Source organism: Cyanistes caeruleus, chromosome 1 (genome assembly GCF_971803275.1).
Source record: "Cyanistes caeruleus chromosome 1, bCyaCae1.hap1.1, whole genome shotgun sequence".
NCBI classification, from domain to species: Eukaryota; Metazoa; Chordata; class Aves; order Passeriformes; family Paridae; genus Cyanistes; species Cyanistes caeruleus.
The window spans coordinates 110,729,400-110,751,139 of NC_141701.1; the positions used below are offsets into that span (position 1 = coordinate 110,729,400).

At 36.2% G+C, this 21,740-nt stretch overlaps 1 protein-coding gene across 12 annotated transcripts in view; it reads right to left on the minus strand.

The window, feature by feature from the left end:
* Positions 1-21,740, minus strand: part of ANO10 (anoctamin 10) — a 243,284-nt gene that overhangs the window by 41,735 nt on the left and 179,809 nt on the right. The window lies entirely within an intron of this gene.

Sequence of the window (21,740 nt, forward strand, 5' to 3'; positions counted from 1 at the left end):
GAGAAATATTCCGCGTATAAGATGTCAAATTAGTCAATTTATTGCAAAACTTTATAATCTTTATTTAAGAGAAAATTTATAATCTTATTTAAGAGAAAACAGTCATGGAGTTTGGTTGAACCTAGTCACTGAGAAGTCTTTAAGTGTGTACTATCTCACAAAAAACAAATGCCAGACTGTCAAATCAGAAGTTTTGTTTCTTCGTATGTGTCAACTGCAATCTAAATAACAAATCTTCTTCTATCAAGGCTTGAGCTGACAGTATGCTGCACATTTATTTGTAAGCAGGAACTTGCTACTCACTGAGAAAACCCTGACCAAAATAAGGCAACACTCAAATATATGTGCTTAACTTCAAGCACGTGATTACACTGCCAAGATGATACTCATGGAGGTGCTAAAATTTAGATAGCACATCCAAGCTACTTCCCAAATTCCCAATTTTTTTAATATAAAATGAAGCAGAGCAGTGTTCCTCTCTGAAATACCATTTTGCTGAACTGTATGGTCTTGATGAACTTGGGCACGTGAATAAAAACATAACAGACCCTCAGATCCCAAATCCCTCAGATTCTGGTATTACACAAGTAAGAAGATAATGAAAACAATACAGACTTCACAGGAGCTGCAGTGAAACTCTAAACAAGCTACTATATATGACTTAAAGTAAAAAGTCAGATTATAGTAACAAGAGAACAATGACAAAGAGCTATATGGTAATATATTTCTTAAAATGTATTGCAGAAACATAGTAGATCTAGGAAACAAACATTACAAAGAATAATACTTTCTTTAAAGAGGTGAAAGGAAGGCTGAAAATTTATACAATGAAAACACAAAGACTAAAAAGTTAATGAATCAATTGGCATTGGTTGCTGTGTAATGCAACGGTTAATACCACATAATTTAAAAAGAAAGTCAACAGTACAAAATTCTCTCACTCATTTAGATTTTCTCTTCCCCCTCCAGTTAATAATGTCTGCTACAAAGAAACTTTTCTTCCAAAAAAAAAAAAGATAGCAAACAATGTTTGTTCATGCTAGAAACACGCAGCAATAAAACACGTATCAGACTCAGCTTTGGAGGAATCTCTTAAAAGGAAAAAGGTAAAATGCCAAAGACAATAATTGAACAAGACAAACAATACTCCTATGCAGAATACAGTTGTAAGTAATCACAGGTTGAAGGGGAGTAACTAATCCACAGATAGAATGTTGGTATGTAAAAGTAAAAATAAAGAGATCAAACTGGGAATTACTTAAAACTAAATAACAGAATTGGACTCAATATTATGCTTAGACAATTAACAAAAATTAAGGCATTTGGAGAAGGATATTTATTTGAACAGTTACAATGGACAGTTACAAAGAGATTCAGCATCACACAACGTCACTTCTAGATGTCTAAAGTCCTTTGCACTGGGGTTCATCTCACATTTCTCAAAAAAAAAGAATAAAACAATTGTGTTTTTTAAATCATATTAAAGAGTGAAAATCAAAGTTTGCAACTGTAATTATTCAAGTACAGCCTCTTGGGGCGTTTTAAAAACATAAGCCACACGAGTAACTTTACACTGCAGAGACTTCAAACTAGTTCCAAATTGAAACAGCTTTTAAGAAAATATAACAAATAATTTTGAGGAAGACTGACTGTTTTTCCCATTTTTGATACAGGTGAGGAAGAAACAGAAGAGACATCTAGGGAAACCGGAACAAAACCCCACAAAAACACTGCAATTAATCCTAGAAAACATTGTATCTTTTCAAATAAACTTAGAAGGGCAATGTGTTTTAATTGCTTCACTATGTGACAAGTCTTATTGCAGCATAAACTAACTAACTACTTGTCAGAAATTAGTTTTCATCCTAGCACAACCCAGCCAACAAACACAAGGATACAGTCTTAAACATGAAGGCAGAACCTCTGACTCAGTCTTCAAGTCAGAGAAGAATCAAAACTTGGGAGTACAGATGTGGGAAGTCACTACTTTTGCCTATCCCACTGTCATGTCTTTCCTAGGCATCCACTAAGGGCCATTGTTTAAAAAAAAAAAAAAGAAAGAAAAATTAAAAATTACAGGATTAGGTAGACCTTTGGTTTACTCCTCTGAATGGCTTTTTAATGTTCTTTTCTCTCCCATGAAAACAAAGCTTTAAGTCATTAAGTGCCCAGGCTGTGGGGGATGTCCTTGTGTGCAGGACCTGTGAATTCAGAAAACACACTGGGCTTAACAGACTGCAAGTTGAGTTCACGCCCACCTCATAACTCTCATGAACCTGAAAAAAGACAGCAAACAGCCTCCCTTGGATAACTTTTCCAGCTGTTCTTATTTGCAAATTTGGTATTAATAGAACTGTCAAGGCAGAAATTATTAATCTGGGTCATGTGATCCATGAAACCTCTTGAAAATAAATGGCTCTGTTTTATTAACAGTTTATATTTCATTTTAAAATTGTAAGTTGGCACAGGAAATGTAAGTAGTTATTCAAGAAAAATTGAAGGAAAAAGCAGAGTTGAGTAGTTAAGTTCATTATATCAGTCACATTCCCATACTGATTCCTTAATCTTGTTTAGTATAACTCCTGCAAGGCAGATCCACAAAAAACAGACATCTGCTTTCAAAAAAGAAATGTCTTAGGAATATAGTATAAATCATCAGAAGACAATATTTGCTTTCACTACATTAACACTAGCATGAATATGCTATAAAAGCAAAACACTAAAGTTTATCTAAATTTGCTACATTAGTGTAAATGTATTTGTTCAATATTAAAAATGTCTCCTTAGAGCTGGTTTTTGGTTTGGGGTTTTTTGTTTTTTGTTTTTTTGGGGGGGGTTGTTTCTTTGGTTGAAATCAGGTTACAAATCCAACCATTATTTCTAGCTGCAAGCATTAAAAAGCAGTGTTGTTTCCAAGAACATGCCCTTCATGATTACAAGAGGACTATTCCACTGCGAGCAAAACCCAGGGTAACATTCCCACAAGCTGTAAGCTCTCCAATGCCAACAGCAAAGTCCCCTCTTACTTTACAGTGTGCCAAGTGAGCACACAAACAGCACTGAATCTCCTCCCCCTGATAAATGCAGTGCCATCAAACTCTTGTGGTCCTGTGCCAGGTGCTTGGCGAGCCAGAAGAAATACTCTGTTCTGCAAAGTCACCAACAAGAGCAGAAGCAGCAGCTGTGATTTGCAGCAGTGAGTCCCCAGCCTCGCTTCTTCTAAAACAGGAATTGCAAATTAGGGTTAAATTCCTGAAATTATGAACAGCTAATTTGATTTCTATAGTGGTTTTACCACAACAATTCCTGACAGAAATCTACTCAACTGAAAAAAAAAAAGGAAGTAAAAAAGGAACACAAGCAATAGCTGTGTTGCTGGTTAGCTGATAAAAGTGCATGCCAAATATCAGCTTGGGAAAACATTAATAAAATTTTGTATCAAAAGCCTACTTTATAATCTACTATTTATAGAAACTTTCAATTAAAATCAGAAATCTGGATCTAGTCCAGCCCAGAACCGGTCCATATACTCTGAAGCAAGGTGGTCTGTGGTCAGTAACTCTGCACAAGTGAGGAACCCTCACAAAAGCCAACACTTGAGAATGGCACCTCACCTGGAACCTCAGAAGGCAGGTCATTAGCTTCCTTGCTAGGACTCCAGATCACAGTATTCTGATGCTGAAATAAGCTAAGTTCAAACCCTAAGAATGGATAAAATAAAAACCACCAAACCAAATTCTGTCTTTTAGTGGCAACCGTTTTTAGTTTTGTGGGTCTTGCATCTTTCTGAGAGGAGGAAAAAAGGCAGGAGGAAAGTGAAAAAGAATTCTGTCAAGGGAGAAATACAGGCAAGGAAAAATTTTCATGAAGGTCAGAAAGTTCAATTATATTAAACAGTCTTTAATAGACATCAATAACTTTATGAGAAAACAATTATGCAATATACATAAGAAGAAAGCAAATCTTCCTTCCCTCCTGTACACTGCACTGCCTTCAATAGAGAGTCTTGCTAATGGGACAGCATTATCACAGCTGAGGGACTTTAAAAAGGGCCTTTCTTCTGCTATTCCAATAAATGCTGCTTTTAAAATATATATTTAAAATATATAGGATATAAAATATATATCCTATATATTATGATTGAATTTTTCTTTCAAAATTTCATTTTATCCACAAACATGTCCAAAATCCTGGGGGAGGGGGGAGGAAGGGGAAATGACAGAAAAGTTATCACATGTTGGGTCTATTTCATGGCTTCTTCACTTCTCCTGTTAATCTTCTCTTCCACAAACTTCCACACACCCACAATCCTAACACCTCCCATAATTTGAAAACTCCACCTACCCTATTTATTTATTCCCAAAGCAGCATAACCCATTTCCCCTTCATTTCAGCCTCCTCCCTGCTGAAACTCCAGGGAAACACTAGGACTAAAGTGCAGCCTTCCTGCCTCAGATCCAATGCCTCTTGCCACTCCAGCACAGTGAAATGTGTCTCAGTTCTCAACTGGAGTACAGGTGAGAAGTTCATGCACTTACACCTCATGTGCTTCTTTAAGACACTACAAAGCACATACACCAGAGATGCTTCAGAAGCCTGTATTTTTACCAAGCTGGGACAGTTTCCTAATAGGAGCATCCTAAAGCACAATCTTTAGATCAGAGTGAAACTTCTGTCAACCTGCACACTGCTATCTCAGAGCACAAAGCCTCAACATGACAATAATCTAATTTTTATATATTTATAAATAGCCTATATTTATTACTTTACCTATAGATCTTTAACTTTCACAAAAAGTGGAAGGCATTTATTTTAAATACAAAACCTCAGAACTCCAAACTTAAAAGAACCTGTCCAGCAGGGAGAGTTTCAGCCTGTCCCATTAAAATGTGGCTGAGGTAGATGCAAGTGAGCAGAAGCTTATTACAAAACGTGTCGGGGAGCGTGAGCAGACGGCATTATCCGGTCCATTTATCATCTGTAACAGAACATCCGTTTCCTCCTCTCAGATCCTGAGTATACACACATACAGGCTGCCCAAGGAAACCTGACAGCTCCATTTCTGCTGTTTCACAATGTTTCACAGGCTGTCAGAAGGGCAGGACAGACCACCCATCTTCTCTTGACTGCACCAGAACATTTGAAATCTAGACCCACTCAACAGAGTACTTAAGCTTATGTTTAGTTTTAAGCACATCTATGAATGTATTTAGGCACAGAAAAACATTTAAGTCTGAAAGTGTCCAAGTCATTTGCTGAATCTGGATCTTAAAGTTGAATGGCTGAATCACAATGCTTTCTTTTTTCCCCAGAGGTGGCTGAATGTGACATGTACTAAATTCATGAGTTTGAAAGGCAGAACACCAACTTGCACAGTATCTCCTTGCATTTACACTTCAGAAATTGTCATAGGTAGTACAGAAATCCTGGTCTGTATTTTTATTTGTATTTTTATTTTATTATATCGACTGTAAAACACCACAAGTAGAAATCTATGCTGAAAAAAGATACCAGCCTTTAATATGCAGTTCTGAGGTATATTTAAGTATTATGTAAGTATTAAGCTGCATCATGAGAATCTTGGTTCATTTTAGCAGCTGTGGCCTCTAGAAGCACAGAAACACACCTTTTTCCAAGTCTGTCTTATGCCTTAAGACTACTGAATTGGTTTCTCTCTGAAGGAGTAAATTTATTCTGAATACTACAATTGCTTCATATACTATAAAAATGGAGAAAAGAAAAAAAAAAAAAAAAAAGGAAAAAAAAAAAAAAAGAATACATTTCCAGACCAGCGCTACTGAGAAAGAGACTAACATGTAAGAAAGGCTTTTTTTTCCAAGTAAACAAAAAAAAAAGAAAAAGTTAAGATAATCTCTAAGGAAACAGATTCTGTGTTCATGCTTCCAGGAAGCAACTGCAGAAGCAATGAGCTAAGCAAAGCAAGAAATGAAATGCTGCAAACATCATCTCCTAGTGAGGACGCTGGACTCTTCTGCCCTTATATATTTTTGTACTCTTCTTCTGATTTCAAAAAGATTCTACAAGACTGGTTAAAAAGCAAGCATAGCAAGCTAGTCCTATTTCTGACACTTAGTCCTGCTCTTGGAAAACCCTAGAAAGTATTTCAACCAGATACAAATTTAAACGTAAGTCAATTAAATAAACAAATATTTATTAAATCGGGGGAAGTCAAATAAATGAGTATTCTATCAAAAGATAAACTACTAAACTCAAAAGCACAATAATATGGTCAGTTACATAACTGTGACTATTTTTCTGTTTTATGGCACCATTCAATTCAGTATTTTTTTAAAAAGCCAAATTTTCTAATTATTTATAACTTATTTTTACTACTGTTTAAACCACAGCTGCTACATATCTTATTCAGCCAGTAATGAACCGAAACATTATCTGGTTTTATTATACTCTTTGAAAAGATTTAGAAGCCCAACTGTTCTCTGTAATTTTCTCCAACATTAACAATTAAGATGTGAGGCAGCCCAAAAATCTACAGAAATTTTGTCACCAACTTACCTGGCACAGAAAAAATGCCACTATTTCATTATTTCTTGCCTGTTACATATCTGTTCAAGGCTTTGTATAGATTTTTTTACACTGGAATTTTAAGTCTACCTTCAGATTACTTCTTCAAGACTGAAGTATGAAAAAAAGAGAGCCAAGTGCTCGTAGAGAGGGTGTTTCACTTGCATACCCAAGCAGCATTTCCCCCTCTCTACAGGGAAGTTTTATCTATCACTACAAATTAAGGATTCAACATGTCCTAGGAATACCTGCTGAAAGAAAATATTCTAAGTAGAAGATCTTCTGGTATCAGTCTTCTACACAGACTCCTAATTGACTGCAGCTTGGTAAAAAACAGTTGCCCTAATAATCTTGTTGTATAAACACAGCATATTCTGTGACTCAAAATATTTTATGATACAGCACACTTGCAAAACTGTATAAAGGCCTTTATAAAACTCCAGCATACACAAACAAGCATTTCAGACATGTTACAGGAACAAGATTTTTCTCACATTTGTTTAATACTGTAGTCAATTCAGAAGACATGAAAAAAAAAATCACTGTAGGTGTAAATTTGTCTTGGAGGTTGTAAGTATCTGCTAATGGTTAATTCTGCAGTAACCCAACAGTCTTCAAACTAGCATGATAATACACTCAATCTCTATGCTACCATTAGGTAATTCTGAAATGTTTTGGCACAATGCTTATTTCAATTTATGGCCAGTGTTTAATAGGAACTGGGATGAGAGTTGCCAAAAGCCAAATTAGCTAATGCTGAATGTAATGAACAGCAGGGCTTTGATCATGCTCTGAAATAAATTCTAAGTGAAAAGTGGAAAGAAGGATGCCCATGGAATGAAAATTGACAGTATGATTAATACAAGCCATATGAAGGTGCCTCTTAGCTGATTGCTAATGTTACATATTGGCTTCTACATTGACAGGTACAGTTTATTGTCAAAATGCCCTAATGTTCCACATTAAGGAAGGGGGGGTGGGGAATTGCCATTTTCTATTAACCTGCAATACTTATACTTCTTTCCACATTTAAGTCATACCTTTTTCTCTGTGACAAATAGATACAAGGAAATTATGGCATGAGTCATTGTCCTTATGCATTATAAGGAATTCTGTTCACCACAACTCAGAAATTCTTCCTTGGTTACCTGACTAGATGACCTGTGATTAACAAGAAGATATGAAGCAATGATCCTGCTAGGGTTTTAAATCTACTGTTAGTTCAGTGATAAATAGAATTTGTCACCTACTGCAAACATCACAGATTTTAGGAACTCTTTGTTCCTGCCTCAACCAAACCTCATGTGTCCTACTCCAAGCCAAAATGAATGGATATAAAACTTCCAACTGAGCTGTGGACAGATTCAGCAGATACCAAAATGTATACATATGAAAGCAAATCTGTACTTGAAGATTGCTGAATTGAAGCAATCCTTCAACAAGCCTTACAGATGATTTTCCCAAAACTGTGGGGTGGTTCTGGAGACTGAAAGACAATTAGACTCATCTGACTTTTTTTTTCCAGTTTATGAACCGATGATGGAAGAGGTCATGTTGCATCTCCATTAGAGCTTAAACTATTTTAAACATTGAAATTGATGTTCCTTCACTCTGACAGCAAGAAACCAGAAAGGTAATTGGTGTTTAGTTTTAAGAGCAAAGTCTCAGCCAGTCAGTTCTCAAGATGATGCATACTTCATCTTTTAACTTTAACTGTGAATAACAGGTTCTCCAGCTAGATATATTGCATTGTATTTACAGCTATTTGCTTATTTCTCTCACAACTCCCCTACTTTACGTGCAACATTCTTAGGGTGTTTTCAAAGCTGAATCACAACAGAATTCATCCCAGTGAAAAATCTCTTCACAACAATAAGATAAATGAAGAACCATAACTGAATAAACATGTTTTAAACAAAACACAGCGTTTCACCACACTGCCAATGCATCTTCTTTGAATGAGTCAAGATTCTTGTGTAATGCAAAGCTTTCTTCCTACTGTATTGCATTCACCCTAGTGGTTAGCTTTGCTCTACTTCTCTTTGAAGTTGTAAGTAAATTCTGTAGGACACGGTACATTCTTTAATCTGGACCAAAAGGTGAATCATGCAACGTTAAATAATAAACAAAGTGTCACAGGCATGACTCATCAGAGAATAAACAAAGAGTATTGCAATATATCATACTCTAATCTGCAGATTAATTGTCGTCTCTATTCCTGTGCAACTTTAATCAAAACAAATTAATTGAAAAGGGTCCAATAAAACTAGCTAATCTGAAACAATTGTGTAGGGGAAAATCAGAACTGATTATTTTTCATATTGGGAACTCATCACCTGCATTTCTTCCTGTAAAAACTAAGGGGTTTTTTTGTCAGAACTATGCGAAGTCAAATAATCCTTTGCTTTTCTAAAAAGGTCAGGAGGAGAGCTTTCCATTCAGCTGGGGTATTTTAATTAAACATTGCAGCAGGTGTTTGGATATGCTGCCAACTTCTAAAAAGCTTTCATTAAAACTGTATCTTAAAAAAAAATGAAGACCTATACATCCTTCTCAAGCCCTCTTTATCTGTCTTTTCTCTGGACAGGTATTCACAAAATTATATGCCATTTTCTCTGTTTTGGAACTCCATTACCTGCCCTAGCTATAAAAGGAGTTCTTCATCAAAGCTGCTGGAAGCTAGCCATGCAATTCTCACATCAGCTTTTATGGCCATGGCAGATCCCTGCAACAGAGCACACAGCCCAGAGTTTAGCCTTAGCTGCTGACCTGCTTCAACTTTGCGGGAACATAATTGGTCTGTTCAAGCTGACAAAAAGAGAATCTTTAACTGTGAGCCAAATTCGCTTTTGAGACAAAATCCTGCAGTTAATGCTGAATTCTTTGTGTCATACACAAGTAATGGAGTTTTGCAGCAATAACACACCTCCCAACTTTATGCACTCAGGTAAAAGCAGCCTAAGAAACACTTCCAGAACTGCTTATGTTTTTTAGGAGTGTAGAGCCCTTGGAAAGGTGTATTCTGCACAAGTGACAAAGAACAAGCCATGCTCTACACAGTGGCACTCAGTGATTCTATTAAGTTCTTCTGACAGCTGAGAAAGTGAGTTGGAATGTGAACCCCAACATGAAGACTACAAAGTAGTAATTCCTATACACTGGGATACACATAGTACCATCAGTGCAGTACTGGTCTCCAAAAATATCAGCATAACTAAATGCTTATGGCTTGACAAATTCAGTGGGTGTCTGTGACATCTCAAAAAATTTACATTTGAAACAGAAGTGATTGTTAATTGAATTCTAAAATATAAAAGGAGAAAGGAATACAGCAAATACAATAACACATCAACAAATACCTTTACTTACTTAGTCATTTAAGAGTTTTTTTTCCTGAGATTTGGTTGTTTGGCCTTTGGAACTACAATCAGAAGAGAAAGCCAACAGTTTATCTCAGTAGTGTAAGAGCTTTGACAACAACATGTAGTGACCACAACTTCTCATCTCCCTACAAAGAGCAAGGCTGAAAGCAAAAAAAAAATAATAAAAAAAAAATAAAAAAGGCAAGAAAAAGAGCTCTATTTACAGATTCAATTAGAATTTTAAGACCATTTGGAGCAAGACCAACTTGCAGCAAGGGTTCAGCATCCCTTTGTTGCTATGAAACGTTATCACATAGGAATAATCAGCCATAAAAACCTGCAGCTGACTTGTTCCATAGCAAAAATTATCTCAGCTGAGAAGGACATTTTCAATTTAAAATTAATTAAGTAGGAATTTTGAACATGGCTCTGAAACATACCTCAAGAATCTCAAATTGGTTAACGCTGAGATGCCAGACAAGATCCTGGACCTTAGTAACTAAATCTGAACAGGTCTTTGTGCATTTATAACAGGCATGCAAGCAGAGACAGGTGAGACACTTCACACATGAATCTCAACAGAACTGATCCATGCTGTCTTGAGATTCTGAACAGTTCAAACACTGAAGGAAGAAATCACCTCTACCTGTGACTTTAGAAGGCCTGCTACTAATAATTGAATAAGAAAAGTATCTCAGCTTCAAAACTCATTCTGGGAATGAGAGAAACCTGTGAAGAGGCATTACCTCACCACAGGAGTAACTTCTAGCAGCAGTGACTTGGGCTTGCTGTGACCCAGGACAATGGTGTTACAGAAGTGTGTATCCCACACACTGAGTTTTGAACCAGTCCTGGGTCTGCACACAGAGACTGATGAAAAGCAGATATTTAATCCCTGAATCTGGGGACCACCTGTACTTACTGATTTGCCTTATGACCAGAGATTGAAAAGCAATTCTCTTTCTTCTATGAGTTAAGAAAACACTGGAAATGAAAGTATTCTAGAGGATCTTTCCTTCTGCTTGTAGATGAACCAAGTTACTGCTCCTTTTATGTGCTTAGTGTGGGTATGGAAAGATCTTCATGGGAGAAGCATACAGAGAAAGGCAAAAGGATGTAAATGTACAGGACTGAGCAAAGCTCGTGCATAAGGGCAAGACTTGCTGCAAACAGAGCATGCCTTAGAATGGACTGTGATGCCCCAGAATTCTGCCACCTTCACTGTCCCAAAACAGCAATGTAAGCCAGTCTACCATCTCCACACCCTGCTGGCTCCAAAAGGGACAAGATGACTCCTGGGGCACAGAGACAGGTGCTCACCTCTAAAAACAGGCAGTGCTGGTAAATTAATGCAATTAATGTCTTTAAAAGAAACACGTTTATGAAAGTGAAAACACTGAAAGATCACAACATTTCAAATCTTTTTATAAACAGACTCCCTCAAAAGTGACATGAATCTGAACTACAAACAAAACAACATCACTGTGAACAGGCAAAATATGAACAAAATTTTCACTTTGTAGAGACCCTTCCTTTTTCCCTTAGAAGTTCTTTAAGAGCTGTTACTTGAAAGTAAAAATCTCTAAAACCTCCTGGCCTAGATTTTACCTTTTTTTTTCCTTTTTTATATCCTTGACCAAGTGTTGTTTGTTAATCTCAACACACACATCCTTGTGTACAAAAGAAGTTTTCCCCATATTCTCAAAAAGGTTAAAAAAATACAATGGGAGCACTTGTCCAGGACTGCTTGAGAGATCTGGCAGTACTTGATATCTAGGATTTTCTGGAATAGCATTAAGGAATTATCTTCTAACTTAGTAAATTGTTACACAGAGCAAAAGGTTAAAGTCATGTCAGATAACAAACAGGCTCATAATTTCAGTTTTGCTATTTTAGATTTTTTTCCATCCAGCATTTTTACTCGGGGAAGAAATATACGTATGTCTCAAACACAGGAAAAAAAATTCTTAGTCAAGCAGTATTCAAAAGTAAGACCTTCCAGCATGACAAAAAAGCATAATGAGAATAAAATTGAGTATATTTTTCCTACAAATCAGAGAAATGTGACTACTCTTTGATAATATTGAATTGTTTTGGGTTGGATAAAATGACTTTCCTATATATAGAAATTTTAAATCTGTTTTTATGATGAAGCATTTTAGCACCACAGATACCAAACTACGACACTCTCTCAAGCCAGAAATATTATCTTTACAAGTCAGCAGACTAGTTCACTAGACCTTGTTCGCTTTCTGTGGGAGCAGGCATATTAACTCTCCAATCCTAAAAGTATCTAGATTGTTTTCAGAATTTTCAGGGATGTCAGATGTAACCTAGAAGAGTTCCAAACACTGTACTGCTTCTGCTTTTCTTTTACATGATCATGAATGCAATGATTTAATTTTTTTTTTTTTTACTGCATATCTGATCTTTTAAAATCAGTTACTGTGTTTCAAACACTGTATGACTGAACACATGGCAAATGTGTAACACCCTCTTTCATCCTGGCCCAGATTTTTAGATATTTGAGTTTTCTATTGTTGTTTTGCAGGAAGGGGATTCTTTTAAATAATGTTGCATTTTTCTACGCTGCATATTTTCTTAACTTCTAATTAAACTAGTTTTTGCTTAACTTCTCTCCCACAGACAAAAAGCATTAGGAAATACAATTCAAAACAAAAACATTTGAAGATCACGAATGTCCAAGATGCTTCTGAAGATATGAGCCATTCCTCAGAGTCATTACTCTTCCAGGATGAATACTTAGACTTTGAAACCAGGTAAACAGCAAGAGTATTTTTGTCAAACTGTGTTGCCTGAAGTGAATATAAAACATGCTTTAGAATTAAAAAATATAATTTCTAAAGAAAGAATGCCATTGCAGAGAAGGTTTACTTAATTATCCTGCAACACTGAGAGAGACAACAAGAAACAGTAGTATTGATTGAGGAAGGGGTGCTTTGTTACCCTGTTCTGTCAGAGGTTAAGTCCTTGATCTCATAAGGGACATGCTTGGTTGTTAGTAAGGGTAATTTTTCTGACAATGCTTTGCTTTTGAGGGACACAGATTTAATTTATTTTGGTTGGGTTAAAAGTTCACCTCTCCATTTCTTTCCCTTCTTTTTATTCCCCACCATGCCAGTAATCTTATCTTCACATGGCCAATTCAGTTCTTTTGTCCTTTATTTTTTTAAAGCTTAAATACATACAGCTGACCTTTATTTTAATTTAAATTCTTCTTCATTCTTTTAGAATGTTGTCAAACTTGTTATCTCCAAGAGAACTTGCTGCTGCACAGTAGAAGTAGTCTCTTTTTGCCCCATCAGCAGCAGGCTATGTTTAATAGGATTAATTCAATTGGGCTTCTCTGATCAATCTGTAATTCACATTGCTAGTTCTCAACATATTCCCTTTAGAAATGCACTCTAGTAACTCTTCTCGAGGCCCAAAGCTCCTGAGGTGCTATGTCTCAGGACCCCTCAGTTCTGCCTCTGGTATTAACAATGAGGATATAGCCATCCACACAATTAACACACCACTCATGTGTAATCCAAAAGACTGATGCACAAGACCCATGGTTTGCATCCAACACAGCAACCCTGGCCCATTCCAAACAGGGTATGGTAACAGTTTCGTATTTAGGTTTACTGCAAGAATGGTAGAGATTCAATCATTAAGGAACTGCTGTAAATAGAAAACCTAGGGTGATGGCTCACATGTTGTTTTCAAGTCTTGTGTATTCTCTTTCCAGATATTTGTATAGCAACCACATTTTAAAAAAGATTCATTTAGAACCATACAGTTTTCTGAATATATAATGCTGCTTGTAACATTACACATAGAGCTGTTTTTCAGAATGTATACTAGTCTCTATTAAATGCAGAGAAGCAATACAGACATTATTTGCTTCAAATATAATACATATTTTCTTGACATAAAACATTTATATACAGTTTATGAAAGTAAGTCTGGTTAGACTGTGTCACTGGGAAAAAAACTGGTATTAAGATCAGGATTCTCTTGCATTTTTCCATAAGGCAAAAAGGAGTTGCAAAATCCAATTTTGCCAATAAAACTTCCAACTGAATACAAATGATTAAAAAGCACAAAGCTAATCAAAGCTTTGGGCTTGTTTTAATATTCTTTCTTTTCCCTTGCCATGTTCAATATGAACTTATGTTCAATAGCTCACAACTAACATGTGAAAAATGCCAACCAGGTCTGCTATCTAAAATGCACATGCTCTAACTCTCAGTCAGTAATAGGTCTAGGAGAAATGACAGAATAGACTTGCACTCTTCTCTGTAGTGCATCATATTTCTTCCTTGTATGCACTTAGATGCTTCCCAGTGGACAATCTATTCTTCAATTACCTGTATGAACTTCTCTTATGATCTTCTGAGTAACAGACCTACTTTACACAAAGTAAAGTTGCTTTATGAATTTTGCTTTTATATATTCACCTGCAAAGTAAATCTGAAAGTGCTTACAACTGAGCAATGCTCCATCATGAAAACAAGGTTTTTAAATTGGCTGAAAGCATTTTCAAGTATACTAGCTTTGTTTTTATGTTGAACCAACAAAGCTTCCAATCATGAGGGAGCAGACTTGCATTCCCTTGCTCACTTACTCTCTGCTTAAGCTTAAATAGTGCAAATAGCCTTTGCTGTTTGTAGTCCATCAGCAAAACATTCCCTCAGTGCAGAGGAAAGCCAGCTGGGAGCAGCAGCCTTCTCCCTAAGCACACACAGTAGGCAGGGGTGGGCTGTGTGCTGCATGAAGATGGGTGGGAGCATAAAAGCAGCATGACTGACATAAAATTCCTAATCAGGTTCTGGGCAAGCCCATTTTAATCCAGTCCAGCTAGATACCTGCGTATTCCTCAGTCCCACACACTCCATGTACACTGATGAGTCAGTCTGAGATCCTGCTCTAAACACCCCAGTTTTGGTCAATGACAAAACAAGCAAGAAGGCACAGATTTATGATTACAAATGAAAGATTAGTGCTGAATGATGAAGCACAAGCTCATCTTACTGGCTCCTTCTTAAAATTTTAACACTAATAGCAATTTTTCCTTTTTCCTGCAAGGCTCATTTAGCTATGAAGCTCACATGACAAAAAGCCCTGTATGCCTCATAGCAGAGAGGCAGAGAAAGACTAAAAGTGGAATGAACACGTCTTCCTCCATAGATTAGAGTAACAAATATTATTAAGCCAGACAATAGCTCTGGAAATAAAAAATGAAAAGCAATCCCCTATCACCACATACCTCAGAGCACGAGTTTGGAGATCATATGCTGAAAACCAGTTTCTGAGAAAGTGTCAGCATGCTCTATTTTTGTTGGCGCAACCAGCAGTGCTCTAGTTCTGAAAATCAGGTCAATGCTACTTTTGTACCTACGTGCAGATGCTTGAAATCAGACACCTGTATTTTATAAGTTCTGTCTTACTATACAATATTTATGGTTTGTCCGAGTACTTGAGTCTCTGAAACAGACAAGCACTAATAATAATTACCCTGAAATTAAAGACCTAAAGTTGAATCAAGACCTTTTTGTGGAGCAAGAGTAAATTAAAATCATGTATGAGATTTTCTTTCATCTAACTTTAATTATCTAATAAATCAAGCGTAGCCAAAGCTAGCAGGTTCCACATTCCCAGATGGCATATTGTTCGATTCCAAATGAAGACAGGAATGACTCTCTGCAGGTGTCTATATATCCCCCTTGCCCAGACAGTAGTCTAGGCAACTGGCTTCACACAGATACTACCTTTCACATTGTTAAAGGTTAGGGGAGGCTGTCCAATTTGTATAAATTTAAGAGTAAATGCCATAAAAACCTTACCAGTTGAACTCAGAGGGAAATAAGCACAACAGCGCTTGAGTAGAAGAAACACTCCAAAACCTTTTTATGCAGGAAAGTCACTTTGAAACATTAAAAACTATAACTTATGAAATATGAGATATTATAGTTCCTAATCTGTTGTGATTACTGAAGCTAACTACCAAAATAGTTATCTTGCTTCGGCTGTGACGTGTGTACTTAATAGGGTCATTTACATGAATGGGTGCAGGCAGAGGTCTCACATTTTACAATGCTGATCTCTCAGGGCTTCCATACAGTGTTAATGGTGATAAGTTCAGTATTTTAATAATAAATACTTCAGAAAACCTTTAACCTGTATATGAAATATAGAATATTAGAGAAAATTTTGTGAACTATTTTTGCATAGGTTCTGCAAAGGGTGCTGAGGCTACAATACTGGAGAATATTTTAGAAAATGTCTCGTATATGCTTTGATGTGTTCAGTCTCAACTATTTTAAAATCACTGTATTGTGCTTACACTGGATTATCAGGAGATAAACATTTTTCATAATTTCTGACTTCTGCTGGAAAAAAAACCCCAAACACACAAAGCTACATCTTCATAAACTCATCATCTGGGACATCCCAAACATTCAAACATGCACATCAAAAGAAAATCGGTAAAGATGCATTGTTTTCAAGCTTCTAGAATGAAATTATAATATACTTCATGTATAATAAAATTACTGAATTAATTTCCTTTCTCAAAACATAAAGATAACTTCAGATTTCTGGGCCTGTCTCATCATCATCCAGCTGTGCAGGTTTCTCTAGTGCTGAAGAAATAAACATAGAATTGTTTAAGTTGAAGTAGACCTCTAAGATCCTCAAGTCCATCTGTTAGCACAGCAAAGTTCATCACTAAATTGTGCCCCTAAATGTCACACCTACAGGTCTTTTGAATGCCTCCAAGGATGGTGATTCAACCACTTCCCTATGGCAAACAACCCTTTCAGTGAAGAAATTTTTCCTCATATCCATTCTAAACATCCCCTGAAGCAACTTGAGGCCATTTCCTCTTGTTCTGCTGTTTGTTATTGGGAAGAAGACACTGACTCCCACCTTGCTACAACCTCCTTTCAGTCAGTTGTATGGAGTAAGAAGGTTCCCTCTGAGCCTCCTTTTCTCCAGGCTAAACTATCCCAGCTCCATGGCCACTCCTCATTCAGTCCTCACTCAACTCACACTCCAGACCCTTAACCAGCTTTGTTGCCCTTCCCTGAACTCACTCCAGCACATCAATGCTCTCTCTGTCCCAAAACTGATTTGGGATTTGAGGTCTGGCATCACCAATGCCAAGTACAGAGGAACAATAACCACCTTGCTCCTGCTGGCCACACTTTTGCTGATACAGGCCAAGATGCCATTGTCCTTCCCAGCCACCTGGGCACACTGCTGATTAATGTTCAGCTGCTGTTGAACACACTCCCAACAGTTTCTTTTCTTGCTGAAAAGTGAACTTTCATCACACCAGTGTGTCTCCCATCAGAAAACATGTAACTTTGGTTTTACTGGTCCAGCAGCCTCTCATTTACATGGCTGAAGAAAACTCACTCAAATTACAGACAAACAAACACAAAAAGAAAAGTCCACCTTTTGGGAACAAGACCCAGATAACAAGAAATTAATTCTAATTAAAAACCATTGAAGAAATAAAGGCAATTGGGATAAAAGCAGCATTCTGAAATTCCTAAGTAGGTGTTCAGAGATAATTTTTTTTTTGTCAGACGTAGTCCAGGAATTCCAGATCAAAATAGTTAACCTGTAGTATACCCACACACTTTCAACTATTCTCCTACTCTGTGAATTCCCAATGCAGGTTAGTGCAGTCAAATGTGCTTTTAAGTGACACATTAAATTAGGAGTCTCACACCTTTTTAGAAAACTTAGGTCAATTTACTGGTAAAACCCTCTGGCCATTAGAATTTCCATTTTAGTATTTCCCATCAACAAGTCAAATGCAAACATTTTAAGCTTCATTACTCTTCAGCAATCCCAAATGCCAGTTTCTTGATAACCTACTGGGTTGTTGCATTCTACTCTATCTCTTAAGCTGGAAGAGGGATTACAGTATTATAAAATCACTTAGAACTTGCATCATAAACGGAACTATTCATACCATCTGTTATAAAAGAGTGAACTGTTCTCCCCATTGAAGAAAAGATTGAGGTTAATCCGCTTCCCCAGTGCTGTGCAGCAAATTGGAAGAGCAGGGTACATTAAAATGCTGAAATCTATAGTTGCCCATTTCATGACAATTATATATTATCTTTTCAACAACTTGGATGCACAGCTACTCCAGCACAACAGTCTCATGTCCTAAAAATTCTAGGACTATTCTAGTTCTTGAGGCTGCAAATGACTTTTTTCTTTTTTAACATTTGTATATTATTAGCTATAACTTTATTACTTCATGCCCAGATTGTTCAGCTGGAGAATCCAGCCTCTGCATGAGATGTTTAAGACAGTTATTTCAAGTGCTTTAGGTCAATAAGCCAATACTACTGCACTCCTGTAAATGAGGCCAGGATTTCTCATGAGGTTTTACCAATAACTTCAGAAATACTAAGTTATTCCTTTCATCCTCTTTGTCTTACCTAACACCACAGATCCCATTAAAAAAAATTTCATTGTTTTCTAGAAGACTTCATGCAAATAAAACTCTGAACACAGATTCAGATGGAAAATGAAACTCCTACCTACATTGCCATCTTATTGTTTGCAGAATGGAACAATTAGAATTTAGAAATAAATTCATTTTCATGGCAAAATTAAAAACAGAAAGCTCATGATACAAAGAGTAAATAGGTGTATTTTATTTTATTTTATTTTCTCATTTAATTATTTTCTTATGCAAGTATTTTGACTGTATGTTTAGCCAAATTTCTCTCCCATCAGAGCTCAGTTTCTGATAATGACAACTGAGGTCATGAATGCTGGATTAGAAAGCGACAGTAAGACCCTTCCTGCAAGAAAGTGTTATATTTGAGCTCAAACAAAATATCTAAAAATATGGAAAGAAATATAGGAGAACAGAATGAAAGTAACAGGTGAAAATGTGTCCTACATTCAAGTGCAATGCAGAGAGGAAATTCCTTCTGAGTAGTTTCTGGCAGGTGCTCTGGTTGCAGATACTATGACAAAAGAGGAAAAGAAGCATCTTACAAAGGAGAAAGTCTGGGCTCAGGCCCGCTTATCCATTTCCACAAGATCTGGAAATATTACACATACTCGGCTTCCACAACAAGACCTCTTAAGCTAGTTTGTATGATATGACAATGTTATTTATCATTTACAATGTAAGATTCATGGTGAAGAAAATTTGCAAACAAGAGGGAAAAATTCTAAAGATTTCATTGGTCAGAAGAGTTCAAGGAAAAAATCTGCAATTCTACACTAAATTTTTAGAGGAAAAAAAGCTTTACAGTTTTTAAGGAATGAAGAAATAAATTCTAATTAAGTTACTTTAAGCCTTCAATATGCATTTTTGTTGTGATGGGGAAAAGAAGAAAAGAGCTAATGAAAATATTTTATTTTTAATTATAGGCACAGAAAAAGAAAGAAAAGCAAAGCTTAGTGAAGTAAACCTCTAATTTTCTCATGTGTGCACTGTCCCAAACAGATATATTATTTAAGATCTACATGCCCTACCATATAAAAACCAGATTTAACCTTACCCATGTCACAGACACATACAAACAACTTTATCAAGACTCCAGCACAAGCTCCAAGAACAGTACAATCCAGAAGGCATTGCTTCTGAAAAAGTACAAAGTCACTTTAAGATCTTGCACTTTACTGTGGCTGCATATTCAGTTTGTCTCTCAGAGGAACATGCACACACCATCAGGTGATGATGAAATCTAGAGCTGTACTGCTTTTTACAGTGACTATACATGAAAGCAAACCATGGCTTTATCCAAGTGTGACAGAATTCCTATGAGACAGAAGGAGCTCAGTGAACCATCACACTCTTCTAATGAGTAAACACCTTTCTGTCTCTCCTAATCTCTACAATAAACACCAATCAGTAATTCTAGGCTCTCCTCTTCATTCAGTATATAACACCTAACTCTGAAAAGATAAATGTGATTGTTTTGACAGAAAAGAAAAACAGATGATGGAAAACAAATTACTAACATGAGCTTTTCTATAGGGTCAAACCAGAATGTTCCCATTTTGTAAACAAAAGCTTTTTTTTCCAGTCTAAACTCACAATTGCTTAAATACCAAGTTTCTAACACATAACCTCTATCTTGAAAAAGAATTTCGATTTTATCCACCATACATACCTAATGTTGAACACTACTGAAGGCTAAAAAAAAAGTAAATAAATTACCTGGGTACCCACAGATGCAGACTGAAACTGGGCAGATTTGAACCATTCCTTCTGGTTTACCAGAATTACAGTAACGTGAAACATTCTGTCTTATTCACTGTGCTGCTTATGAAGTATTTTAATATTGTTTTACTTTTACATTTAATGATGCGCACAAGATTTCAGTACTGAACTGTTTGCACTAAAAGGTCCCTTACTTATTAAACTTCTAAGACAATGCTGATGAGCATAGGAAGTGTGCATTTGTAATAAAATTTATCACATTTTAGTAATAATGTACCAAGATCAATATCACCATGCAAAAGAAAAAAATTTGACAGTTTTGACAGATTGATGTTACTGTAAAATTTTATAGAAACCAACTCCCTCCTACTGCAGCAGTAGAGCAAAGCTTTAAAAAAAAAAAAAAAAATCAAACATGTCCAGTATACACAACCGGGCTCTAGAATTTTATTTCTTTGATAAACTCTTTTAAGATCTCACAAAATTTTTGAAGCATTAACGTGACATTTGAATTCAGCTGTAAGTCTTAATTATATCCAAACTGTTGAGATTTTTCCAGTGTTTGATGGCAAACAAGAAGCTAGAAGATTTTGTTATGTGGTACATCCCTTTAGTGATAAAGCTAAACATGTTCCCACAGTAGTGACAACTCTTAATTAAAAAAAAACAACCTTAGGGTAGTGAAGAAACTTCTTAAGCCAGCTATACAAGTCACTGTAACATGGTTACTAGCACACTTATGAAGTCTAAATATTTTTTCCCTTCCTTGAAAAAAGAAAAAGATGTCAGGGGGGTAGAAGTATATTACTCAGTGTATATTACTCAGGTTATCTGACTGAGTATTACAGAATGAATAATTTTGTCTATTGCTCATTTTAATGTTGAGTTATTCCACCAGTGAAACAAATGCTTTTTGGTTAAAGGACTTACCCTATTTAAATTCTACCTATCTGTAGTGAATTCAGAAGACTCTTTATTCTACTCTGGAGGACCTAAGAACAGAAGCATTTTTCTTTCTACTTGTTTTAAAAATTGCAGGTGTTTATGATGTGATTTATCATCAAAAAAAAAAGCCACAAAGGCAAGCTCTTTTAAAGAATATTACACAAGTTAGAACTACATAAAATAGCTAGAAGCTACTTCAATCACTTTGACCTTGTGTTCACTGGAGAAAGAAAAAACCAAATAAAAACCCCTCTAAGCTCAAGCAACTCAATCCAAGGTAACATCATATGGAAAATAAAGTAGCTTTTGATCATTTAAGATAAAACGAACGGGCTCATCTGAATTAAGCGAAGACTGGAGATTCATCTTTAAACCTTTTCAGGAGTTAGTGAGAAGTTATTACAGCACAAGCTCACAATTGTACCAATGGGGTACCTCCCATCCACAGGTACTGATTCAGCTGGTTTGCAACCATTATCTGTGCCTTTCAGTTCAAGGAACTGAGGCAGAGAGCGAATTCATACCAGTGACATTTTCCAGGGAATGGATAATCTGCAAGGAAGATGGGAATCCTGGACTCCAAAGGTTGCCTAATATGGCAATTCAATATGGATAAATATGAAGACCTAACACCCTGAATTATTTTGCATGCTATTTTTTGTAATTCATTTCCTTTC